This window comes from Porites lutea, chromosome 5 (genome assembly GCF_958299795.1).
Source record: "Porites lutea chromosome 5, jaPorLute2.1, whole genome shotgun sequence".
Taxonomy (NCBI): Eukaryota; Metazoa; Cnidaria; class Anthozoa; order Scleractinia; family Poritidae; genus Porites; species Porites lutea.
The window spans coordinates 20,224,197-20,248,190 of NC_133205.1; the positions used below are offsets into that span (position 1 = coordinate 20,224,197).

The 23,994-nt window shown below is 38.5% G+C and overlaps 1 pseudogene; it reads right to left on the reverse strand.

The window, feature by feature from the left end:
• Positions 1-2,170: 2,170 nt before the first annotated feature.
• LOC140936632 (uncharacterized) lies at positions 2,171-16,511 on the reverse strand (annotated as a pseudogene).
• Between the last annotated feature and the right edge of the window lie 7,483 nt (positions 16,512-23,994).

Below are 23,994 nucleotides of genomic sequence, written 5' to 3' on the forward strand. Positions count from 1 at the left end.
AACTGTTTAATGGGTTATTACAATAAGATACCTAATAATATTTAATTTCATTTGAAAGACATCGAGAAAATACTGAATAGCACTGGTAATGTAACAATTGTAGGGACTAAAATCGGTTCCTTCTCTACAAATGACTATAAATTTGTTAGTAGTTCGGATTGCGTCTTTTACTTTTTTAGATAGCCTGTCCACACTATACTGAAAATAGATGTTCGTGTAGACATGAAAATGTATCCGGTAGTATGAGCGACAACCGTATAGAACTGGAACAAGTGGTCCACACAGATCGAACATCGTACCAGAGCGGCCGGTTGGCCGAGAGGCCAGTTTGGTGTACTAAATCATAGTGCCCTCTCCTAAAAATATACTTTCATAATAGGTGGGTCCCAGCCTGTGCTCGCTCCTACTCATTTCACTTGAAAACATGTTCACACTGCGACGAAAAGTGGCAGAAAACCCATCCGATATGTAATGATCCACTTTTCAAGACCGCCGGCGGCGCAGTTTCGTTCCTTAACAGAAATAGCCGAAAAATCACCGTTCTTCTTTCTATGTGAACTGACAGAAGCAAAATCCTGTATCATTTTCGTATCGGTGCGAGGGCTATCCGATATAGTGTGGCTGATCGTAGCCTTCAGAGTTCCTCAGACGCCAGATATTAACCTACCACATAATTCCGTGGCTACAATTCAATGTTACGAACGTTTCAATCGGCTAGGTTAGATTACAGCATTGCCACTCGCTATAAACATGTCATGTCATGTCATGTTGGAGAAACGAACTATTGACTCAAAAAGGTGACATTAGGAGTAAGGTGATAAAAGGCACTTCGGTTCACCATAATATTGCGGTAGTAGAAGAAAAAAAGCTTAATTATTGTAGAGACCTTTGCTGGTGTTGAATAACAATTATAGTATTATAGTTTAGATTTTTGTGTTCTTTCAAATAGTGTCATTAGCAGATCACTTGGGGAACCCACGTCTGGGTATGAAACGTGAAGATTCGGATTACCAGGGCAGTTCGGAAAAAATAACATTCCATTTCCGACCAATGCTGCCAATACAATAAGCAATGCAGGAACCTTTGTTACAATTTCTACAGCTAAGGTCTGGTTTGGAAGTCAGTATATATAAAACACTATTCTCTAAAGGCACACAATCAGGGTCAGAGACGGGAAAGAAGTTATCCACCTCGGCGTTCATTCGATACCCCTCCTCGACCTGCATAATTTATAAAATTCTTTTACTTAATGGCTCATACGCCAGGAACGAAGTCAGCACCAGCAAGAACGTTTCAATGGTCAATTTATACAACTATACATTTATTCATTTAATACATATTACGTAATTACCTAATAATATTGCTTCATTTTATAATGATAATAATAAATTATTGAATGGCAGGAGTAAGATAAAATATTGTAGGGACTTCGGTATGAATGGGGTCACTTTGATATATCGTGCTATTATCCAAACTCATAGCCAGGCCAAGAAAACCAGAAGAAACGAAAGTCATCACTCTTCTTCCTCGTGTTCTCAGGACATGATGTCAATGGATATATCGACAGTGGCCTATTTCATAAACGAATGTCCAGCTTTTGTCAGTTTCTATATATTTGATGTCATTCTTTAAAATAAATTAAAGGCTTTTAAACTTTATCTGAGTTTGTGGTCATTTCTGAGTGATACGCTGAGAATCTCGAGAAAAGCAATCTCCCTGTTCCCCACAGGACAGGCTATTCAGCCTAATGATTCAAATTAGAGGAAAAGGGAGACCATTATGTTGCATCTTTGTGTGCTAAAAGGTTAATCCGAATTACACATGTGCTTGATCATGCACATGCCTGACATGTCGCAAAAGGCAAAACAGGTAGTGCAAGATCTTTTTCTCGTACCAGCTAACTGATAAATAACCAATTGTCTAGTCTGTGTATACAGCAACCCCTTAGGATTTTTCCTCAGGAGGGCTATTTTGAATGGACCGGCACAAGTCAAAAACGAGGGTTGTAAAAGAGCCGGCTACTTGGGCTCTCTAAGAAAGGGCATGACAGATTTCGGAAAATATATTGGAAGTTGGTGCGACAATAAAAATGCTTGTGGAAGATGTGAAACGTCGAACGCTTGGCAAAATTCTTGAAAGAAGACAACCTCTCTGACCATGACTCCTAAAACAAGCAAAACGACCCGTTCTATTTATTCTTCCTTTTTATATCTGCCTTAGGATAACAATATTCTAATCTTAGTAATATTCTACTTCACCATAACCGTAAGTGGAACAACTTGACCACCATATTTTTGGCAAGACCGCAGCAGTCTTTATAGGGCAAATTACGTTTTTTAAGTAAACGACAGAACTATGCGCCTTAAAATACAAGCATTTACAGTAGTTCTGTAAAAGCAACCAAGGATTTGCCAAGAAGAATAAAGCTGCGACTGGATTTGGGAGTTCTCGTCAAGTATTTCCACAACATTTAACAAAGATATTTTTGTACTTGTATACCAATTACGAGCCATTCGTTGTAAACCAAGAAAGGTTCAATAACTTTGACGGTTCTCCACAAAGTATGTTTCTACCAGCACCCCCGAAAACCAAACGAATTCATACTCCAGTCATCCTTAAAAACGGACTTTCAATAGCATGGAGTGAGGAATGCGTGAGGTTCTCGAGGGGCCTTAGTTATGTCAACTGAGAATCTAACACGCCATATTTCCCATATTTCACGGGACCAGGAAAATTGTTCTTCGCGGGGCCTTTCTTAGGGTAATAAAAATCTGGTGGGCGCTTCAACATCACGCCAAACTCGGACGAAAGGGTCGGTACTGGTGGTGGTGGTGCAGGTTTTTGAATTGATGTATTCTCTGGAACTAACTCAAGACTCTTTGCTCGGGATAAACCCGGATTATTTGGTCTCGGCGAGCTTTTGCTCGCTTGGCTGAGTTCGCTTCTTGCGGATATATTAGGATCACTATGGACAGTCGAAGGTTTTGATTGTTTCCATGGATTGTGAAGGCCACCAAAGAACCCACGAGCACTCGAGAAAAGCAGCCCAGCCGTACGACTGACAACACCTACTGACCTAGGCGCGTCAGCACTAGAATGACTTTCAGGGGAAGGCTCGGGTCCGTTGGACGTTTCATAGCTAGGACTATCAGGCAGAAGTTCAGGTGTACTGGACCCTTTACGCTTGTGATGACGTTTCTTCTTACTCTCACTGGTATTGAAGGTACTACCCTACAGGAAATACAGTACTACAGTTAGTAATCATTTCTAGATTAAGAGTGTCTCTCAATAGTGACCATTAGATTCTAAGACGAGGACGACTACAGGGAAGAGATTTTGTCAATGGCAAGAAGTGCGTGGCGTGAGCCAACATCATTTTGGCGGGAAAAAAGTGACAGCCGTGTTCATTCTACTACGCGTTTTAGCGAGAATGTCATGGAGGCGGAAATAAGTTATCAAATGTTAGAAGTTTTATCATTCTGCGATCGGGCGAGGGCTCAAACTCCTTCAATAAAAATAACCGTTCTAACTTGCAATAAAACTTTCCAGGCTTACTACTTTCTGAGAAGAGGCAAAAAAACCTCTGAGTCGTCCATGCTCACAAATCTAAAGGTCTCTATTTTAGAATTGCTCCCTGCGAAAGAAATTCCAGCTTGATCAAAGCGGTGCAATATTGTCGTGTGAGGAAGCAGCATGAAATCACAGACAAGAAATCCTACTATCCTGTAAATACAGCCCACTCACATCACTCCACGCCGTCGGGACGGGACATTTCCTAGCGACGGAGAGCGACGAGAGGCGGCTGTATTTGCAATGCAACAGTATACACCATATTCTTTCCCCTTCTGGAAATAAACAGAACTGGCGAATGATAATTCGAGCTTACTCTAGAAACCTTCTAGTGGACTAACATTTAACATTTAAATTCAAACATCAGGGATTAGCTTTCACCATTCAATTATAAATACACAACAGCATTGTGTGAAAACCTACCTTTACTAATTTTTTGTCATGGTGATCTGTATCAGTGCCGCCCCCGATACTCTCCGGTTCCGCCATCTTTACAAAACCGAAAAGAAGTTGTTCTTTTCCACTTAACCTAGGAACTAAAATAAAAATAAATACGTTTGTACACTGTACACATTGGACCGACAATAACTTGTAATGTGGTGGTAAAAATAAGTAAATGAATGAACAAAATATATTGCTCCGATATGACAAATAAAGAGTTCTGAAAACCTCTTGTTGCATAAATGCGTTCTGAAGTATAATTGATATGAAAATAATATTCATTGTCATGCAGATTAAACTAATTTTTACGAGAAAAAATGTCACTTAGCCTCGTTTTGAAAATGAGAGTTTTTGGAACTCAGAAATGGCAAACTAAAAAGTAATCCAAGTTGATATTTTTAACTACTAAGCGGAACGTAAGAAGGTATGTGGGGAGAAATTTCATGTTGATATCAAGTTGATAAAATGCCAGATGAATATTCCTAGTGCACGAACGTAGTACTCACCTTCCGACAAGACAGTGGCTTTGCTGCGTTTGCTATCTTCAATTGCAAGTCGAGGGGGGCCATGACCGTTCATAAAGTGCACTGACCTCCCGGGTGAGTTAGAAGTCTCCTGATTATTGTTCCTCTTTGCAAACAGTATGAACAGAAAAAGAATTAAGACTATTTCAATGCAAAGACCGATAACATGGCGCTCCATAACTTCCTTATTGAGTGGATCCGTACGGACTTTCATGTCAGCAACTGCGTTGGTCAGGTTGTCCAGTTTTGATTGCAGTTTAGTGATCTGTTCCTTTTGGTTGTTGATCTGTAGAAGGAATGAGTAAAGTTTACATTTAAAAAGAAGTAACATTGGCTCGATTAATATGTGCATGTAAACAAGACATTTGCACAGAAAATCGTCTACACTGTAGAACGTATACCAAACGCCATCAAACGTAAATGGTTGCGCTAAAGGTTCTACCATCGTTAGACCAATGTTGACGTTATCTTCAAGTGACGGGCCAATAGAGAGCATCAGGTTGGGAGTAAGTTTGAAACTGTCTTTCACAGCAGTTAATTCATCCAATTCGAACTTGTTCCATAGTTTTAATTCGTTGCGCACTTGAGATCGTTGACATGGAGCACGCTCAGTCGAAATCCATGTGTTGCAGAGTAGGGCATTCACGCCATATTATTATTGTACTAATCTCGCCCAATCTCCAACGGATAATTTTTAAGAGGATGATAAACAAAATGCCTGTGAACGTTCATTTTTGCGAATTGAGGGGTAGAAAATGCACTGAAGAGTAAACACCAGCTAATAAGAACCTACATTATTTGAGGTCTGGCAAAAAAGGCTACTTTATTTTGGGATAGTTATTGGTAATTTACGCTAAGAACGTTCTTTATTAGGTTCTTCATTTCTATGAAGGAGATATAGTTGTTGACTACCAGAAAAATGAAGAAACTTGAAAGTTTGGTCCTTAAATATACAGTGTTTATTCACAACTGTACATTGCAAACCTTCATGCAAGGTTCATGACGACAATTACAATCTGTACTTTTTATAAACTTTTTTTTGGTTGTAGGAATTACACTAATACGTCTATCTGTAATTACAGTTTGGTGTGAGTATCTTCTTGAAATATCACTTGGCAATCTCAAAGTCAAACTCCTTGGTCAAAATATTTATCTTTCAGTATTTACCTGTAAGACACATACAAGAACCTGCTTGATTTTGCTTGGCTAAACAGGTTCTTACATTTTTGGGTATTAAAATGCCAAATTTCTGCCAGCAGGTCCTTAATCCACAGGTTCTTATTAGCGGGTGTTTATTGTATTTTGTGAAGGTTCAACTTCCTCAGATTAATGTTAAGCTAAGAACATGTTGTGTAGGCAACACTCGCTTCGACAAAGGTTAGAGTTACTGATTGCTTCGTAACTCTCACCACTATTTCCCAACACTAAGAATTATAAAGATTATACATACAATAGTCTCTGCCTTCTTGGTAGCATTGGTCAACAGGGCAACTTTCTTATCTGAGTTCTTCTGTAATTCTTCCACTGACTTGCGGTATCTGTGACCGAAAATAAGGCAACTCTTGTTAGCATCATAAAGCATCAACTTTATTTCTCTTGATAAGATCAAAACCAGATAAAAACAACGTGCATTCTAACAAGAAAAGGAGACACAAGGCACTAGCTGTAGTTCTGAAGGCTTGAACCTGTTCAACTTATTCCCCCAGAAAAAAAAGGAGGGCGGGGAGGGGGGGAGGGGAGAGAATCTTCGCAATTACCTTAAACATAGGCCTGAATTTCAGACAACTACTTTGAGTCGTGTTTACTCCCTCAGTAACGTCTGAATTTCAGGCTACGTAAACATACCTTCCTTGAAGAAGGAATTAAAAGACACGAAGTTATGGGATTGTCCCTAGCACTTTCTCCGAGGACCCTAAACTACTTTCATTATTCGTTCAAAACATTTCCCTGATTCTAATTGGCTAAAAGCACACACATAATTCACTTTAACCAGCTACTGACGACCAAATTTGGAGGAATTTTGCGACTAATGAACTGATGATGTCAAAAGTGCAGCTTCCTTGCAGGTTAATGCACCGTTAACCGTGAAGACCTGGGGACGAAGTTGAGTTGTTTTGGTTATGAAAACAAAAATTGCGGACATTTCACTCGTTCCAAGAGTAAGAACTAGGCAAAATAATAGCTAAAAACATGGCAAGAACAGCAAGAAGACAACTTGAACGGCGACATCTGCTATTTGGAGAATATTTGTGGAGCTGAACAACCCTAAACGTGCACTATCAAAGATGAAGTTAACATCGATAGAGGTAAGCACGTTGTGTAACTAGGAATTATTTTGATGAATAATAAAACAATTATTGAATTCGACTTTCGTATCACATGAAGAATTATGGAGATCTCGGAGGGTGTTTTCCGCCTCGGCCTCGACTGATAACACCCTCCTCGATCTCCATAATTCTTCATAAGGTACTCAGCCTCATTCATTAATTGATAATTATTCAACTCTGGTCGTGTAATACAGTACAACGCTTTTAGAGCGCAGCAACAACTGTGGTCTAAACCGGTTGATACAAATTGAAAAAGATTTATTTTTACTGTCATTCCGCCTCAAATGAAACCCCTCGCTTTAATAAATGAATTGCCTTACTCCCCCTTCCTCTTTTCCAACGATTTTTCGAGTAATACCAGGGCCCGGTTCCTTAAAAGATGGTTAAGTTTAACCCAGGATTAAGCCTAGTTTTAAGGAAGGTTTTTTTTGTCTAAGGACATGCAAATCGAGCTAAAAAAGATACTGTTGAGCCTTTACCCCGAGATACAGTAATGATAACACAAGAGGTTACTCTAAGCAATACGTAGGAAGGTAAATTACAAAAACGGGACAAAATTATAATCCTGGATTAGCGCTAATCGACCTTTCAGGAACCGGGCCCAGGACCGGGTTGTTCAAAGCTGGGTTAAGATAACCTAGGGTTAGTGCAAAATATGAATTCAGATATGAAAGCTTAAAAGGTAAATTCAGTTTAATTCTTTTTGTCAACAAGTTGATATTTGGATGGTCTTAAAAACAACAGAGCAAATTATCCGAGAAAATGCTTTTGAAAAAAGAAAAAGAAACTCGGGTTAAATTTAACCCTGGGTTTAGTGCTAATCGGCCTTTAAACAACTGGGCCCAGAATTATATGCACTGGTTTAAAGGCCAAACCACTATTGAATGGGGGGGGGGGGGGGGGGGGGGGTTGGGGTAATTTTATTAGATGTTTAGAGGAGATGGTAATATAGCGCGTACGCGTAATTCAAAAAAAATTAATAGATGGAACCATCTAAAGAATTTTGTCCATCAGGTTGTAAATGTACATGTAGCTTTAGTCTGGGACCAGGCTCTCTAGTGGAGGAAAAGGCAAAAACTGGGCGAAACAGCCAAAAAAAGAAAAAGACAACAACAACTACAACTACAACAAAAAACATGGACTGGGGTGTGGGAAAGGGCAGCAGAAAAAAAGAAATCCCGTCCCTTTGTCATTTCCGCCACTTCATTTGCTGATTTTTTTTTTCGCCTTTTCCCTTTTGCAGCTGGAGCCTGGGCCCACACAAATAAAGCTTTAAAGAGAACATGGTGCTGTAACCACTTGTATCAACGAGAGATTGAAGAGATTTGTAAAAGTTACCTCTGATGCAGCTGTTCCATATACAGGGTCCTCATGTTCAAATTCTGTTCCAGAACCTTGATCTTGTTACTAAGACGAACAAATATGGATTCCTTCTGCCCTCCTGACCCGACCCCTGACGATACTCCAGCTGAAGAAGAAACAGCGGCTTGTTGAGCTTTGCTGAGGATTGAAGTATCTTGAGTAGCTTCTGCTGACGATGCTGCAGTTGAAAACTCATGGTTAGGCAAACTTGTGTCTCCAATAACAGGAGGAGCTGGCAATGAAAGAACAGGGTCTGAAGTGTCAGTAATGTCACTACTAGGAGGAATGGTAGGCTGAATAACTGGATCCACATTTTCAGTTTCCAACATTTTGGATGTCGATTTTGTGCTTTCAATACCCGGCCCCTGGTTTTCCAAATCTGGTTTCAATCCTTCACCTTCTGTTCTAACTGGCTCTAAATTTATGCTTGAAAAATCAGTTGCTTTGGTTGATTCTGACGCTTCAATGGCACTTTGTATAGGCTCTTTTTCTAAATGTACCTCTTCAGGTAATTGAGCAGTACCCTCTCGTCCATCTTTGTCAGTGAGTTTTGTCTCCAAGACGTCAATATCTGGAGAAGATTGCGACATAATGTGAATTGAATTTGGCCCTTTGCATTCCGATGGTATAGCTTCGGTTTGATCTTTACCCTTGCTACCGTTTAATTCATCAGTAACAGTTACATTGTCTTCTATTTTCTCTTCATCTTTGGAAGTTATATCCTTCATATTCAAAGGCAATGGCTGTTGAGAAGTGCCTTTTGTCACAGAGTGTGCCTGTTCACTTCCTAACACAGTTTATGGTCTGTCAGGAATGCTTTGTACAGGTTGTTTATTTAACTCCTGCTGATCGTGTAACTTGGATTCACCTTGTGGAACATCATCAAAAGAATCCTTAATTAATGGCACTTGGGAACTTTTAAGTACCACAGACGAAGAAGCCGGCAGAGTGGCAATTAAAGGTAAGGACGTAACAACTGACACTTCTGCTAATGAGGGGGTTTTGTCATCAGTTTCCCTCTTCTTCTCATCCTCTGACACGAAAATGTTAAGTGACTCGCTAGGCTGCAAAACTCCGGGCGAAGGGTCAACATATTCTGAAACTCCCGATGCGCCTGAGCTGGTAACTTCATTTGATATTTTCAGAACGCTGGAAGACATTTCAGGAATGATAACAGGGAATTCTTGGTATACGATATCTAATTCAGCACTCTTCTCTTCTGAGCACTCTTCTTCTTCACTCTTCTTCTTCTCCTCTCTTCTTCTCTTCAGTAGATCGCTCTCCAGCCTCTTCTGCAGGAACTTTCTCTTGGTCTTGACTTTCTTTCTTTTCATAACATTCACCTTTATCTTTTTCATGAGCTACAATTAAATTTCGCTTGTAATCACCACTCATGGCTAAATTCATTGATACTGTAAAGTTTTCATTCTTTGAAAACAGTATTCGTCCCACAAAACACCCCAGACTGTAGTGCCCCAATACCTGAGCAAACAACTGGCACGCTGACGGAGCAGGGCTGCATGTACGAGTCTCTCCCTCGTTACCTGCTTTGCTGCAAGGTGGACTATCTTCATGGCTTATATTACCAGACACACATTTTCCTTGTGAAGCATTTCTATCACGACTGTGACCTTGCTTTACTATACAGGCTTTGTCACCACTCATTTGTGAATTTTCGTTGAGCTCTTCATGACCAACAAGAGTGACAATTTTGCCCTTGCTTTCACCTTGGGATTCCTTCTCAGAAGCAGTCATTTTATTGTCTTGGGCGCCGAGTTTACTATCGTCTCCTTCCTTATCTTGCTTGTTATCATGCCCATTTCCAGTGAATTTCTCGACCAGATTAAAAACCGTATCAGCTGCTCTTTCCAGCAGATTTTGCTCCTTGGGTTGATCTTCAACCTTGGCACTAGGATCAGAAGGTAACACTGGCACATCACTGTCACTGTCACTGTTATCGTTCTCTTCCTGTCCATCTGTTTCATGGTCTTCCAGCTCTTCCATCATGCTGCTGCCGTGCACACGCAGAAGGCTCAGTGGACAGTAATGCTCTGAGCCAAAGTGACTCAACATCTCAACCTAATTGAATTAAGGACAACACATAAGGTACTTACAGGGTTTATGTCACACTGAGGTGTATTTGCTACAATGTATCTGTTTAAAAAAGCTAAAAATTGTCTTCGCATCGACTGAATTCCAAAAAAAGAAAGAAATTTCTACCTACAAGGTACTTAAAATAAGGGATTCGTTAATAAGACAACTATAAGCATCATACGTGCAATGGCTTGTTCTTTAACGAAACGAGCATGATAAATGTGTTGTACACTAAATATGTCGCTCATTAAGCCACAAGAGGGCGAAAAAGGCGTGATATATACGTAATATATCTCGTTCTTTAAGCTTCGATGAGACAAAACAAGTGCGATGAATGTGTAATAGGATGTTAGAAAGTTGCTGAACATAATAAACCTTCTGGCCAAAGCTGTTCAAAACTTGGATAGCACTATCCACCATATAAATCACTATACAGTGGATAAGAATTAGGGAAACCAATCGTGTTATCCAGTAGATAGTGACTTATCGGGTGGATAATGTTATCCATTTTTAAACAACTGAGTATTGCTCCAGTGATGAGATATGAGATGACACTCGTTCACGTACTGGCTAATTGCTGTAGCTACACTGAGGCCTGATGCCTAACTTTGGCTTTGGGCGACTTGACAGCAAACTGTTCACAGATTCATACCTTAAAGTACTTGGCATAGATTGGTTCATCTAGTGGAAAAGTTTGTATCGTCCTTTCCTCGCGAGCTTGAAATGTCCCTAACATAGTCCACTCTCTCGTGGGATATCTCTTACTGACATACACCCGAAAGCTTTCAGGAGTAGAAGAGAATAATTCAAAGTTTGCAATTTGTATGCTTTTGACTGGAGCCAGGTCACATAACTCCACAATAAACCACACTTGTGCACTACACGGATTTAACATATACAAGTCTCTATTTCCGACCAAAATACTGTCAACATTAGATGCTTCACTATTGTGATCTAAGATCTTTGCACCACAGTCTACTGAAGCGTAATTGCTTTGTTTTCGTTCCTTTAATTTCTTGGGTTTGGGTGCAGCTCCACTTGAGTTCTCAGCACTCTGCTGTTTACTTTTCTCTTCTACCTCCTGTAAAACTCTTCTTTTACATTCATCATTTCCTGTTCCTTCAGTTTGGTTTCCTCTACTGCTGCCTGGTTTAAAACTGCCGTTATACTGTCTTCTTCCTCCTTTGGACTTGTTGCTGAAGGTGCAGTAGGCGTGGGCTCACTGCTGATTGGATTTGGGGGGCTACAATAGCAAACAGATAAAAATTACAACTTATCCGTAAATAATATAATATGAGGTAAATAGAGGGAACTAACGTGTATTATTTTCATTCTTTAAATTTTCCCTTTCATCTATCTGTTTTTCACCTTGTGGTATTTTTTAATTCATTGCACTGTAAAGTTTACTTACACGGAGTCTAAAACTGAAGAAAACGCTTCTGGCTCTTTTGTTGCTACCACTGCCTCAGAGAAAGTGCCAGCTCTAACATTTTGACTTCCCTGGGATGACTGAATGTGGCTTGGATTACTGGGAGGTATAAGGATTACTGATGAAACCATGTATTCTCTTGGTTGTGAGTATGAGTCACTGCTACCTGCGTGGTTTACGACAGTAATGGACAAATCAGCATCATAGCTTGGGGTGGCTGGAGCCACTGTTGGTGTAACAAGTTCTTCCAGTTCTGATGTGGAAAGGAAGACACTTGAGATTCTTTCTGTAACAAACGAAAGAGTGAAATAAATTTTAAAGAGTTCTTAATTATGCCACTTATGCAAAGTCACTCTACCAAGACCCCCTTCCTCCCTGTGGAGGAGGAGAGAAACTCTAACCAATAAATTTCTACAAGACAAGAGAGTTGTGAATCACAACACTTATCTATCTGAAGTTCATTTCCCTACAACAGGGCTTAAGCGTGGAATGAAATACTCAGCTGCATGTACTTTAATAGACAATGTCACTTTTGAATTTTAAGGCAGCTACATTTCTGTAGCCAGTAGATGGTAATGTGGCAGCCAGTTGAACATGTCAGGGCAATTTATCATGTTAATGAGTTAATTTACTAAAACGTGTTAATTGATAAGTCAAGCTTTTATTAATCAATTGGTTGTACGAGCCGTCATTGACAACAGCATTGGTTGTCTTCCATCTTCTAGGCCGTGCAGTTTTAAAGAGTCTGTGGCTGTGCTTTGGAGAGGAGGGTATTCAAAACTACTGTATTTACAGTATAAAATTTACATGTACTTTATCAACAAAGCACATACATTATAAAACCAGACCGAGCAACTGATTGCAAGGTGTTTCAAGGGCTGAAAGGTCAAGTAAAACAGGCAACATTTTTGTTCAAGTTGTCACAATCCATTAGAAGTTAAAAGTATTGTTGCCCATATTACAAGCTGACGAGCAACATGTTGCACAAAAAATTTCAGTGCAAAACCCAAGAGTGAAGACACTGTATTTGTTCATACGAATAACTCATTTGAGGCCCAAAATTATGAGTTATAAGTCACTCCTTATAACCAAAATTATCTCTTATTTCAAGTCCCAGTGTGCAAAGAAATTCGTGTCTAATAGCCTGCGGCTAGTGGATTGTGCTATTGGGCTAGTGAATTCTGTTCTTAACTAATTGCCCGCTGGGCAGGTTGTTTTTTGGGAAGTTCAAATTACAGATATACATCATCAAATATTTTTTTCAGGGCAGTTAAAGAGACTCTTAGGCTAGTACATGCTAGATACAGCTTGCCCAAATGGCAAACTGTCAAACTGACTTTCTTTACTCCCTGAGTCCCTTTACAAATTGGTGGCAAATCCCTCATCATCCAAAAATAAATCAAATCCCCCATAAAAAACTTTGCAGGGTTATTGTTTCCCATCCTCTAGTATTAAACTTAATACAAGGGTGGCTATACACTGCAAGACTCACTTTTTGAAAGGCCAACATGTGTGAAAAAAGACTTGACTTATCACAACGTACATATATGTACAATGTAGGATTTTCTCAAAGAGCCGCAACTTAAACACTAAGAGTTCTAGTATACATGCAAGTGCTTTTTCTGTAATCTGAATTTTCTTTAGGGTTATTAAATTTTAGAATTGCAAAAAACACATTCGGCAAAATCTAGGATCAGTGAAATTTAGAACCAATGAGGTATATACATGTATTTAATACTCCTGCCCCAGTATCTGGGTACAAGAGGAACAAGATGTTGTCCTTTGGGCAAGCAGCTCTCAATGATTTAGTTGGAATTTGGTTTGACTTGCCTGGATCTATGCCTATCAGGCAGGCTATCATTTTTTAAAAAGAGATAATCATTTGCTCTTTCAACAACTATACCATCAAGAAATGAGCCAGTGGCAAAGCTTTTTATATTATGGCTAGTGCCCAGTTTTTTGCAACATAATTTACGCCTGATGGTTTTGGGATGTTGCTTGTTTCAAGATAAATTTGCAAGTTTGCGGCAATTGAACCACAACAATAGCTGAGATAAGTTCCAAATTAATATTTCGCGGTATCTGATGCATTTTTGTGAATTTCGCAGGATTTTGTGGATTTACCTGAATTTCGTGGTTCAGCGACCACGCAAAATAATCACGAGCCCTGTATAATTTATTATCGAAACCCACTTTATATAGGAATGTGATCAGTGATTGTTGTTGCAATAACCACCGTGATTACTATAAGATGCAGTCTATAAGATGCAGTGGATAAGATATTTTTGTACACTGATTGTAGTTGATTGCAGTAATTAGGCTTTTTTCGGTCTTTTAATCTACAAATGTACACCGCATGTATCAGAGTTTTGCCAAATAATTATTTTATAGTTCATGTTCCTTATTCACCGGTAAAATTCACTAGCAAAGGACACAGGTACATGTCAAAATCACTCTAAAGATATCATAAAATGCCTTGAATAATGGATAAATAATTATAATTATAATTATTGGTTAATTATTTTAATAAAAATATTGTCTTATTCAAGAAATACAGATTTTGAGCCAATATCCATGGAATTAATCAGGACTAGCTAATAACTCTAAATTAAAATGCAAATCCAACACAGGATAGACAAGATTAACAAAGCAACCTTCACAGGCAAAATTTGTTGAGTTTTACTTTAACTGTCTACCATATAATTAAATAATTTCAATAATTTTCAAGTGGCACCCATGAGGGTTACCCCTAGCAGTGAGTCATCAGCCGCACATATTTATATGCACACATCATTCTGAGAGAGACATAGAAGATAAAAGGTTCTTGTCTATGAAAACAAGAAGATGGCAGAGCTTTAACATGAACATGTAAACAGGTTAGCTAGTACTAGGCACATTTTAAAACATAATTTATGAATTGCAAACGCCAGAAAAAGAAACGGAGATTTTTACTACGAAAAATATAACCAACTGGTAAACATCATTTCAACAAGGTACATGTCCAATGAATACTTGTACCTCGCTGAGCTTGCTGAGCCTGGGTATCATGGCGACCGGACACGACTTCTGAGCTCCGCAACAAAAATGGCTTCCTCCTCAGAGCCACTCACTGTTGACAACATTTGAGAGATCTGGAAGACAGAATTCCTTCCCAACATCAAGAAAGAAATCAGAAACGAACTGGAGACTGAAATTGAAAAGGTAAACTGCCTGATAACTAATCAGGTGTCAAAGCGTCTCGACGCGATTGAATCGTCACAGCAATTGATCAGCGAGAAATATGATTCCGTTTTAAAGTCAATGCAGTTGACCAAGAAACAGATAAACGATCTTAACAACTGGTGCAAAGCCCAAGATAACAAAATCAACCATCTTAATGGGTCAGTCTACGATGCCGAAGCAGCCATAGACTCCATCCAACAGTGACTCGAGGAGAGACTGCCTTGAAATTTTAGGAATCCCAATATTGCCTTTGGATTCTCCAGCAAATCTAACACAAGAAATGGGCCAGCTCATCGGTGTAACAATCGACAAGCAGGACATTTCGATAGCCCACCGATTGCCTGATACTAAGGGTAAGAAGGACAGATTTATTGTCAAATTCGTCCGTAGAGAAAAGCGTGACGAATTCTACAAGTCACGCAAGCACCTCGGCGGGAAAAAAGCAAGCGTGCTTCCATCCGTGGCTTGTGAGATGGGGAAAAGCATCCACCAAGACTCTGTACATTAATGAATCCCTAACCCAGTATCGCAGTGAACTCTTTGGAGGGGTAAACAAATTCAAGAAGGAAAACAAGTACCAATCCTATGGACGAATAATGGTAAGATCTATCTACGTAAACATGAAACCTCACAGACATTAATTTTACATTTACAACATTTGAAGAATTCGAAGATTTCATCGTTCCATCACAATGAAACTTTAATATCTGGTTAATACTCCTTGTAGTAACTTAGTAGTTATTTAATAATGGCTTGTTCAAATGTTTGGATAACCGCATTTAATGATTTAGATGAAAGAGAATTTAGATTTTATACTCGGTTCTGGTAATGTCAGTGACTTCACTGGTAATGTCAGTGACTTCACACTGTGGTGTTGATTCGTACAAATAAAATATTCCTTCCAAATCTGACAAGTTCGATGAATCTAACCCTGATTTAATGTTGTCAACCCCTAGCTCTGAGTACTATTCCATAACATGAATATACAATTCCATTTTTCTCTTTCATTGTAATATTAGAAGTCTAGCAAAAAACTTTGAGCTCTTACACGACCTTTTAAATTGCTTTGATAATACACCTGATGTAATTGCTGTAACTAAAACTAGAATTAATTGTAACTCATCAGCAAACACAGATCTTTCTAACAACAAATTTTACAGTACTGATTCTAAAATAATGGCTAGTGGTGTTGGTATTTACATCTCATCCTCCCTAAATGCAATTCATAGGTCAGATTTAAGCTTTAAATCTGTTGAGGCAGAATCCTGCTGGATTGAAATCTTACAGGAACACAAAAACCTAGCATAATTGTGGGATGTATATACAGGCACCCCTCGTCTAATCTCGATAATTTTATATCTCAACTAGAAAATGTCGTCAGTCCCTTAAAACCAATCCAAGCATCAGGTCTTTATCCTAGGGGACATGAATATTGACTTTCTAAGAGTAGGTACACATTCCAAAACTGAAGACTACCTTGATATTCTTTACAGTAGTAACCTCCTCCCAGTCATAACAAAACCTACCAGGATCACAAGCCATAATGCAACTCTTATTGATCATATTTACACAAATGCCTCTACTGACCAATTTTCATACCTGGTATTGTAACCACGGACATATCAGACCACCTGCCCACTTTCTGTTTCATTAGAAGGCAGATAACAAGGCTAAAACCAAAGAGATTCTTCAGGGACTATTTAAATTTTGACTCTAAGACCTATCTGAATGACATAAAGTCAGTTGACTGGAGTAGCATCCTAAATGACCCAACCGACATCCACACTAAAGCCAGCAGCTTTGTCAAAAAACTTAAAAGCACAGCCAATAAACATGCGCCAATTAAACGCATACCCCGCAGCCATCTAAAACAAAAGATTCACAAACAATGGATAACAGTACCTTATTAAATTCTATAAGAAACAAGCAGAAAATGTATCGCACACACTTTCTTTCTAAAGATCTAGACTTGGCAGCTTGATGTAAAAAATACTCAAATAAGCTGAAATGGACCTGTAAATCATCCTACTATAAGCAGCAATTTGAACTAAATAAGAACAACCTAAAAAATATATGGAAGTTAATTGGCACCATTATAAACAGGAAACCTAAAAGGCACACTGTACCAGCAAAGTTACACTATAATGGAAAAACCTACACCAACAAACATGACATTGGCAATCAGTTCAATGAGTACTTTATAAATATTGGTCCAAATTTGGTATCTACAATTCACTCAAGTATAAAACCTTATGCTTTCCTCCCAGCAACTCATAGTTCTAGTTTTTTTCTTTCCCCAGTGGATTCAGCGCAAGCTGAGCTAGCACTATCTGGCCTCAATAGGCACAAAGCCACTATAGATATCCCTAACTATCTAATCAAGATTGCCAGCAATCTGCTTTCAACTCCCCTCACAAGCTTATTTAATGAATCAATTGAATCAGGTATTGTCCCAGATATTTTCAAGATCTCAAAGGTTACCCCAGTCTTTAAGACTGCTGCAGTGACAGACCCTGGCAATTACTGTCCATTGCTGTCCCCTCTCTGTTTGCTAAGACCCTTGAAAGACTAGTGTACAATCAGCTGAGTCATTTCCTAGAAAAGGAAAACATTCTTTTTAAATACCAATTTGGCTTCAGGAAAAATTATTCTACTGAGCAAGGAGCTTGAAAAAACTATAAATGAGGAATTCAACCATCTTCTTAGCTACTGCTCGGCTAATAAACTTTCTGTAAACTTTAAGAAAACCCACTATATGACAGTCTCCTCCCCCCAAAAAGCAAATAAACTTAAGCTTAATTTACACAATACTGAAGAAAAGAACTACATCAAATAGCTAGGTATCTACATTGACAAAAATCTAAATTGGGCTCCCCACATTCAGCACATTAACAGCAAAATATCTGTAAAAAACTTGGGAATCCTTTTCAGATTATGCGATTTCTTAACTTTAAACACCCTCAAGCAAATTTATTACTCACTTATCTACCCCTACCTTCATTATGGAATTATGAGTTGGGGAAACACATACCCAAGTAGATTAACTAAAGTTCAAACAAAACAAAATAAATGTATACGCTGCAAATTTTTTAGCCATAATAGAGAAACTAGTGCACACTATCTCAAACTTCTAGATTTACTTAATATACATAGCATTAAACTCAGAATCTCCTTGCTAGCTCACAAAATCTCACAAAATGAAGCCGATATCCCTAAAGTGTTTCAAAACTACCTCGTAAAGGTGTCTCATATTCACTCACACAATACCATTTATGCCTCAAATCTTAACTTTCGTGTACCACATATAAGGTCAAATTACGGCAAACACATTTAAGTTTGCCATAACCAAAACTTGGGAAGAGCTTCTTACTAAGATAAAAACACTTAGCTACCATAAGTTCAAAAAAGAATATAAGCAAATTCTAGTTAACTCTCAAACGTAACAATTGTAATTTATGACTGTCTCACATAACCTGACTGCTGGCATAATTGTCCATAGTTACCATGGCACCAAGTGCATGTTTATTATGTATTTCCAATCATAACATGGTGGTGGTTAGCTCGAAATCTAAGCTCCTCTGACCACCATACACTTCTACCCAAGCCATTAATTTTGTTTTTTTTTCCCTTATTCTTCTACTTTATTAGTGTATTCCTACCCTACTATATATAATGTAAATATTAAATATTTACATTATTTTTCTAAAGTGTAAATAATAAAATTGAAAAAAAAATTAATATGATCCTGAAGTTTAAGAAGGTTAAGCTTAGCAAACAGAGGACTTGTATGTGCATCGAAATTGGAGAAAGTAATTAAATAGACTGCTTTTCGTTATATTATTTGAAGTAGTTTAATGTTATGGTCATAAGTGTTGCCCCAAACTATACAAAATCTTTGTTTCGGAAAGGCCAATACCATTGAATGAATGTTGTAAATCTGATAACAGCATTGTCAAACCATCATGGTTAGCAGAAACACTTCTTATGTTGAAATGAATTGTAGAAAAGAAAGGCACAGATTTGCTCTGAGAAATATTTGTAAGGATAAATAGCTTTTATCGCAATTTCCCTTGTGTTTTCGTCTTCTGCCTCAAGTATGCCAGAAATTTTTACACACTTGCGGCTAGAATACTGTTCTAAATTATTCAACGAAGCTTCACAGAATTGCAGTTTACACGCCAGTTTAGCATTTTCGGCTTCTAAACTCGCATTCCTTGCCTCAAGTGAATCAAGTCTTGCTTGTAGAGCCTCGTTCAACTTTTTTGAATAGGTCGTCTAGCCTGGAATGAATCGGCTTGAGTTTGCTATCAAGCAGCGACTCAAGATCCTTCAAAGAAGGCTTGTCATTTGATGGCATTTCACTTGTTACATGAATGGACACACGGAGACACCAAAAAATAAAGAAAAAAAACGCTGTAAGAATCTGCATTAAGCAGTGGACGGAAGACATATCACATGGAGTAAGCAAAACATGTCTGCCATCTTTGCTGATCGCTGACCATGTTGTAAATGTCTTGAATAAAGTATTATTATAAAGACTTGACTTTTCATGTATTTCTGAAGGATCCCTGCCTACAGTTAGTTTCTCCACTGTCCACTTTCCAACACACTTTCATTTACTATAACTACTCAACGAAAAACTTTTGAGGTTAATTTTTAATCTCTAACTAAATCACAAATTGTTCTTGTTTTCACCGCGCTTTCTTTGAAGTTTGCAGTAGATCTGGTGGCCCTTGGGTTTTGATTTTTGCCCACATTCGATCATCCCTGTCACTTGCTCACTTGAAATCCAGAGTAACCCCCCGCCCCCCTCCAGGAAGTAGATCAGGTTCAATTTCATTCATTTCCTGCATGAATTTCTATGGTAGTTCTTGGACCAAAAATGGGCCAAAGGAATATGAAAACATAATAATATTATATTTGCTGCTCCTTGCACCTAGCTCCTCTGTACCTTTAACTCTTACTTCCCCCTTCCTTGCCTTAATATCTCCTCCCTGTCAATGAAGCCATTCCCCTAATTTGCCAATTATTATATGTAACACATTACATTGACATGCACTTCCTTGAGCATGCACTACAATAATAAAATTTTACATTAACTGCTAAATTCATCACTATGATGTTATAAAACAATTAGTTCATGCTTCAGCCGTGCATATTTCAAGAGGCTAGAGATGTTCTCGGCTGAGCCTCAAGCAATTCTTACACTCTCTAATGTATACTCTCTTAACTTCCCGTGCACTCAATATCTCAACACTGATGCATGAACTAATTGTCAGGATCTCCTTTGCTAAAGAGCAAAGAATCTTTGATCCTGTCATCATAGAAGGAAAGGAGGTAGAGTTAGTCACTAGTACAAAGCTACTAGGCCCTACAACAGCGAACGATCTATCATGGAATGGCCATGTAACTGAGATAACCAAAAAAGGCTAGCAAGAGACTCTATTTCCTAACTCAGTTTAAGAGAGCGGGAGTTCCGCAACAAGATCTACAATCTTGGACAAAACTGTTGAGAAAATTGTATACTTGGACAGTATTTTTCAAAACATCGTAGCTGTACCGGTTCTTCCCTCTCCCCCTCCCCCTGAAAGCAATGTTGTTGTGTACTCAAAAGAAAGCCTGATCCCTGGGCGTTCAAGTGGGAAGCAACATTGAACTGGGGGAAGGGGTTTTCTTTCCGCAAAGGCGTCGTTTTGGAAATAGTTTTGTTGCGTAGGAAAGTGGACACGATGGGAAAACTTTCTCAAGTAGTTTTGTCCGGGATTGTATTTGACTGGGAAAGGCAATTTGCAGCCTTTAATGCAGCCAAATAAGCCTGTTCTTTATAAATGTAGTACATTTCAAAGAAAAGTAGATAATTAATGCAAAATGAATGAAAACAGAGACGTTTATGACAAGAAAATCAATTGGTATGTCTTACTTGATTGGAGTGGTCAGTCAAGAACGTTTGCGAAATTCATTTTGCACGCATGGTTTTTACGCACGCTTTGAGTGAAGAGTAGCGGGCATACATTGCGCTTTTCGAGGACGAAAAGGACGTTTCCGTCAAGCAGATTAGCCAGAAAACGGGAATTTCACCCACTACGATTCGATCAACAAGTAACACATGAAACTTTTGCTGAATTCAGAGCACGTCACCCGACAACTTGAAACACTGATTTTCCCATCACCGCCGAAATAGTCAATTAATGGGCAAGCACTTGCAATGAATAAAAGCATCAAATGGAGAGAGGATTAAATATTTACAAAAGCTGTATTTTTACTTTTCACATTTGAATGCTTACTTTTGAAATTGTAGCGATATCCAGTCCAGAGAAACACACTATGAAATCTAGAAATGTCACGCGCGATAACGTGACAAGATGTACTATCGCGTGACCTGTAAAAGTGCAAGTTTTGTCTTCGGGTTACATATGACTGGAAAAATTATGACCTAAATTGATAATTTGTAAACCAAGGCATGATAAAAGTTGCCATAGTTTACTTCTAATCTTTTTCTGTCCACAATATCTGCAGGTCGGAACGATTAACAGGACATTTTTGAGCGGCTGCGAAGATTAGCAACGGTTAACAACGATTAACAGGGAAGTTTAATAAGAATCAGAAGGTCATTCTCTATTGAAAACGAAATGGTGTTAACCGTTTCAATGCTTTGTTAATCGTAATATTATTCTATCCATGGAATTATCATAAAAAGTTAACCGACTTTTAACAAACAAAGTTTCTGTAACACCCATAGTTTAACCAATTATAAGTTCTGAGAAGCAATTTCCACGTGACGGGAAACGGTTCCATATCGGATTGACTATTATGTCCTGAAATAAACACCACGAACTCCTTTTCTTCGAAGAGAACCGTCATACAAGTCTTGTTCAGACTCTTCTGGAAAAAATAAATTACTTTTCACATTTTCCGAGCCTTCCATTCCTGAACTACAGGAAAATATGTAACAATTAGGTTCTTCCCTCTCCCCCTCCCCCTGAAAGCAATGTTGTTGTGTATTCAAAAGAAAGCCTGATCCCTGGGCGTTCAAGTGGGAAGCAACATTGAACTGGGGGAAGGGGTTTTCTTTCCGCAAAGGTGTCGTTTTGGAAATAGTTTTGTTGCGTAGGAAAGTGGACACGATGGGAAAACTTTCTCAAGTAGTTTTGTCCGGGATTGTAGCACTGTTCTACGTATCGTGTGTGAGATCTGTTATTGATTATGCAGCACCTGTCTTTTTCAACGGTCTCCCCCAGTACTTAAAGAAAGAGCTGGTACGGCTCGAGAATAGAGCAATATCAATAATAACCTCAGGAAAGTGCAACTTGGTAACAGAGGTGGGCTTAACACCCATTTTAGATTATTATTACGTACTATGTAGAAGGCTTTTTGATAACATTGTCAGTGATCCAAACCATGCATTGAAGGCGCTCCTTCCACCAGACTATGACAACTCACGCTATAACCTAAGACGACAGCGCCTTTTTAATATGTCAAAGCTTTGCACAAACAGAACAAGTAATACTTTTATATATGCGATGTCAAAATAGTCTGGGCTGTAGTTTTATCCCACTTATATTCATGCTTTATATCTTAACATATTTTCATAGGAATGTGTTGTATAGAATTTTTAATTATCTTAAAAATTAGTTTTCAAATTATTGTCTAGGATTCATTTGTAATTTTCGAGTATTGCAAAGTATTTGTGAAAATTAATAATTGCGTAATTCTAGCCTACAGAGCAGGTGTTTTTTAACGAAAACTCGGAGGTACATTGATCCTGTCCGCCATCTTGAAAAGCAACGAACCCAACTATCTGGTAGTATTAACGTCCAAGATGGCGGGACAACGTCATTCCTGAAAACAATTCATGGATCCCGCTCCAAAATATGCCTGCTTTGCAGGCTACGTAATTCAGCCTTTGGCTGCGTTGCAGTTTTAATAAACTATCTATCTAACTATCTATCCATCTATCTGTTAAATGTTGGAGATAATCATATAAAAGCGAAGTGGTCAGAGATGGAGGTTTGACTGTAATATTCATTTTATGAATGTGTTTTCCCAGAAATTCCATACCAATAGAAATATTGCGAACAATATCAAATTGAAGCTCGATGAAAGTTCAGGAGTTTAAAGCGAAAAACACTTTCACTTTAAATTTCCTGCTTCAAGCATTAATTTATGGGGCAGTGTAAAATGCAGTCTGTGGACTGACTGTGGACTATTGTTTCTAGGATTAGAAAACAGTGGGACTATCGTTGTCACCTGCTCATTTGCATGGTTAATAATTTTATCATGGGTGACGAATTACTCCTTAATTTTGGCGCGAAATTTTAGCGATAATTTGTAATTTCACATGTGAAATTACAAAATTGCCATGGCAACCCTTCTGTATGTCTGTGTCAAGATGGCAACGAAGTTTTAAAATGCCGTGAATGAAGATGTCAGGGCACAAAAAGACCCTTTAGAAGACCTGAACACACAAGAAAACATCAAGAAGGGTTCTAACAGGTATTTTGCTGAAAAAGACTGAAAAATTCTGAACTTTAAAAGCCAAATTGAAGGTCTAACCATTTGAGAGAGTGGAGTTCTCGATCGATACGATCCAGGATAAACATGTCAAAAATCCAAGATTGCTAATGTAATTCGTCACCCATGATATTAATAGGTAATCAAATGGTATACTTGTGAAATTAGGGAAAAATTTCACTCGTCACTATTTGATTACACATACTAGCATCATAGGTGACAAATTACTCCTCCATTTTCGCGCTAAATTTCAGCGTTAATTTGTAATTTCACATGTGAAATTACTAAATTGCCATGGCAACCTGCCGTACGTCTCAGTGTCAAGATGGCGATGAAGTTTTAAAATGTCATGAATGACGATGTCAGGGCACAAAAAGACGCTTTAGAAAACCTGAACACACGAAAGAGCACATCAAGAAGGATTCTAACAGGTATTTTGTCGAAAAACTCTGAACTTAAGCCAAATTTAAGCTCTAAACGTTCGAGAGAGTGCAGGATAAACATGTCAAAAATC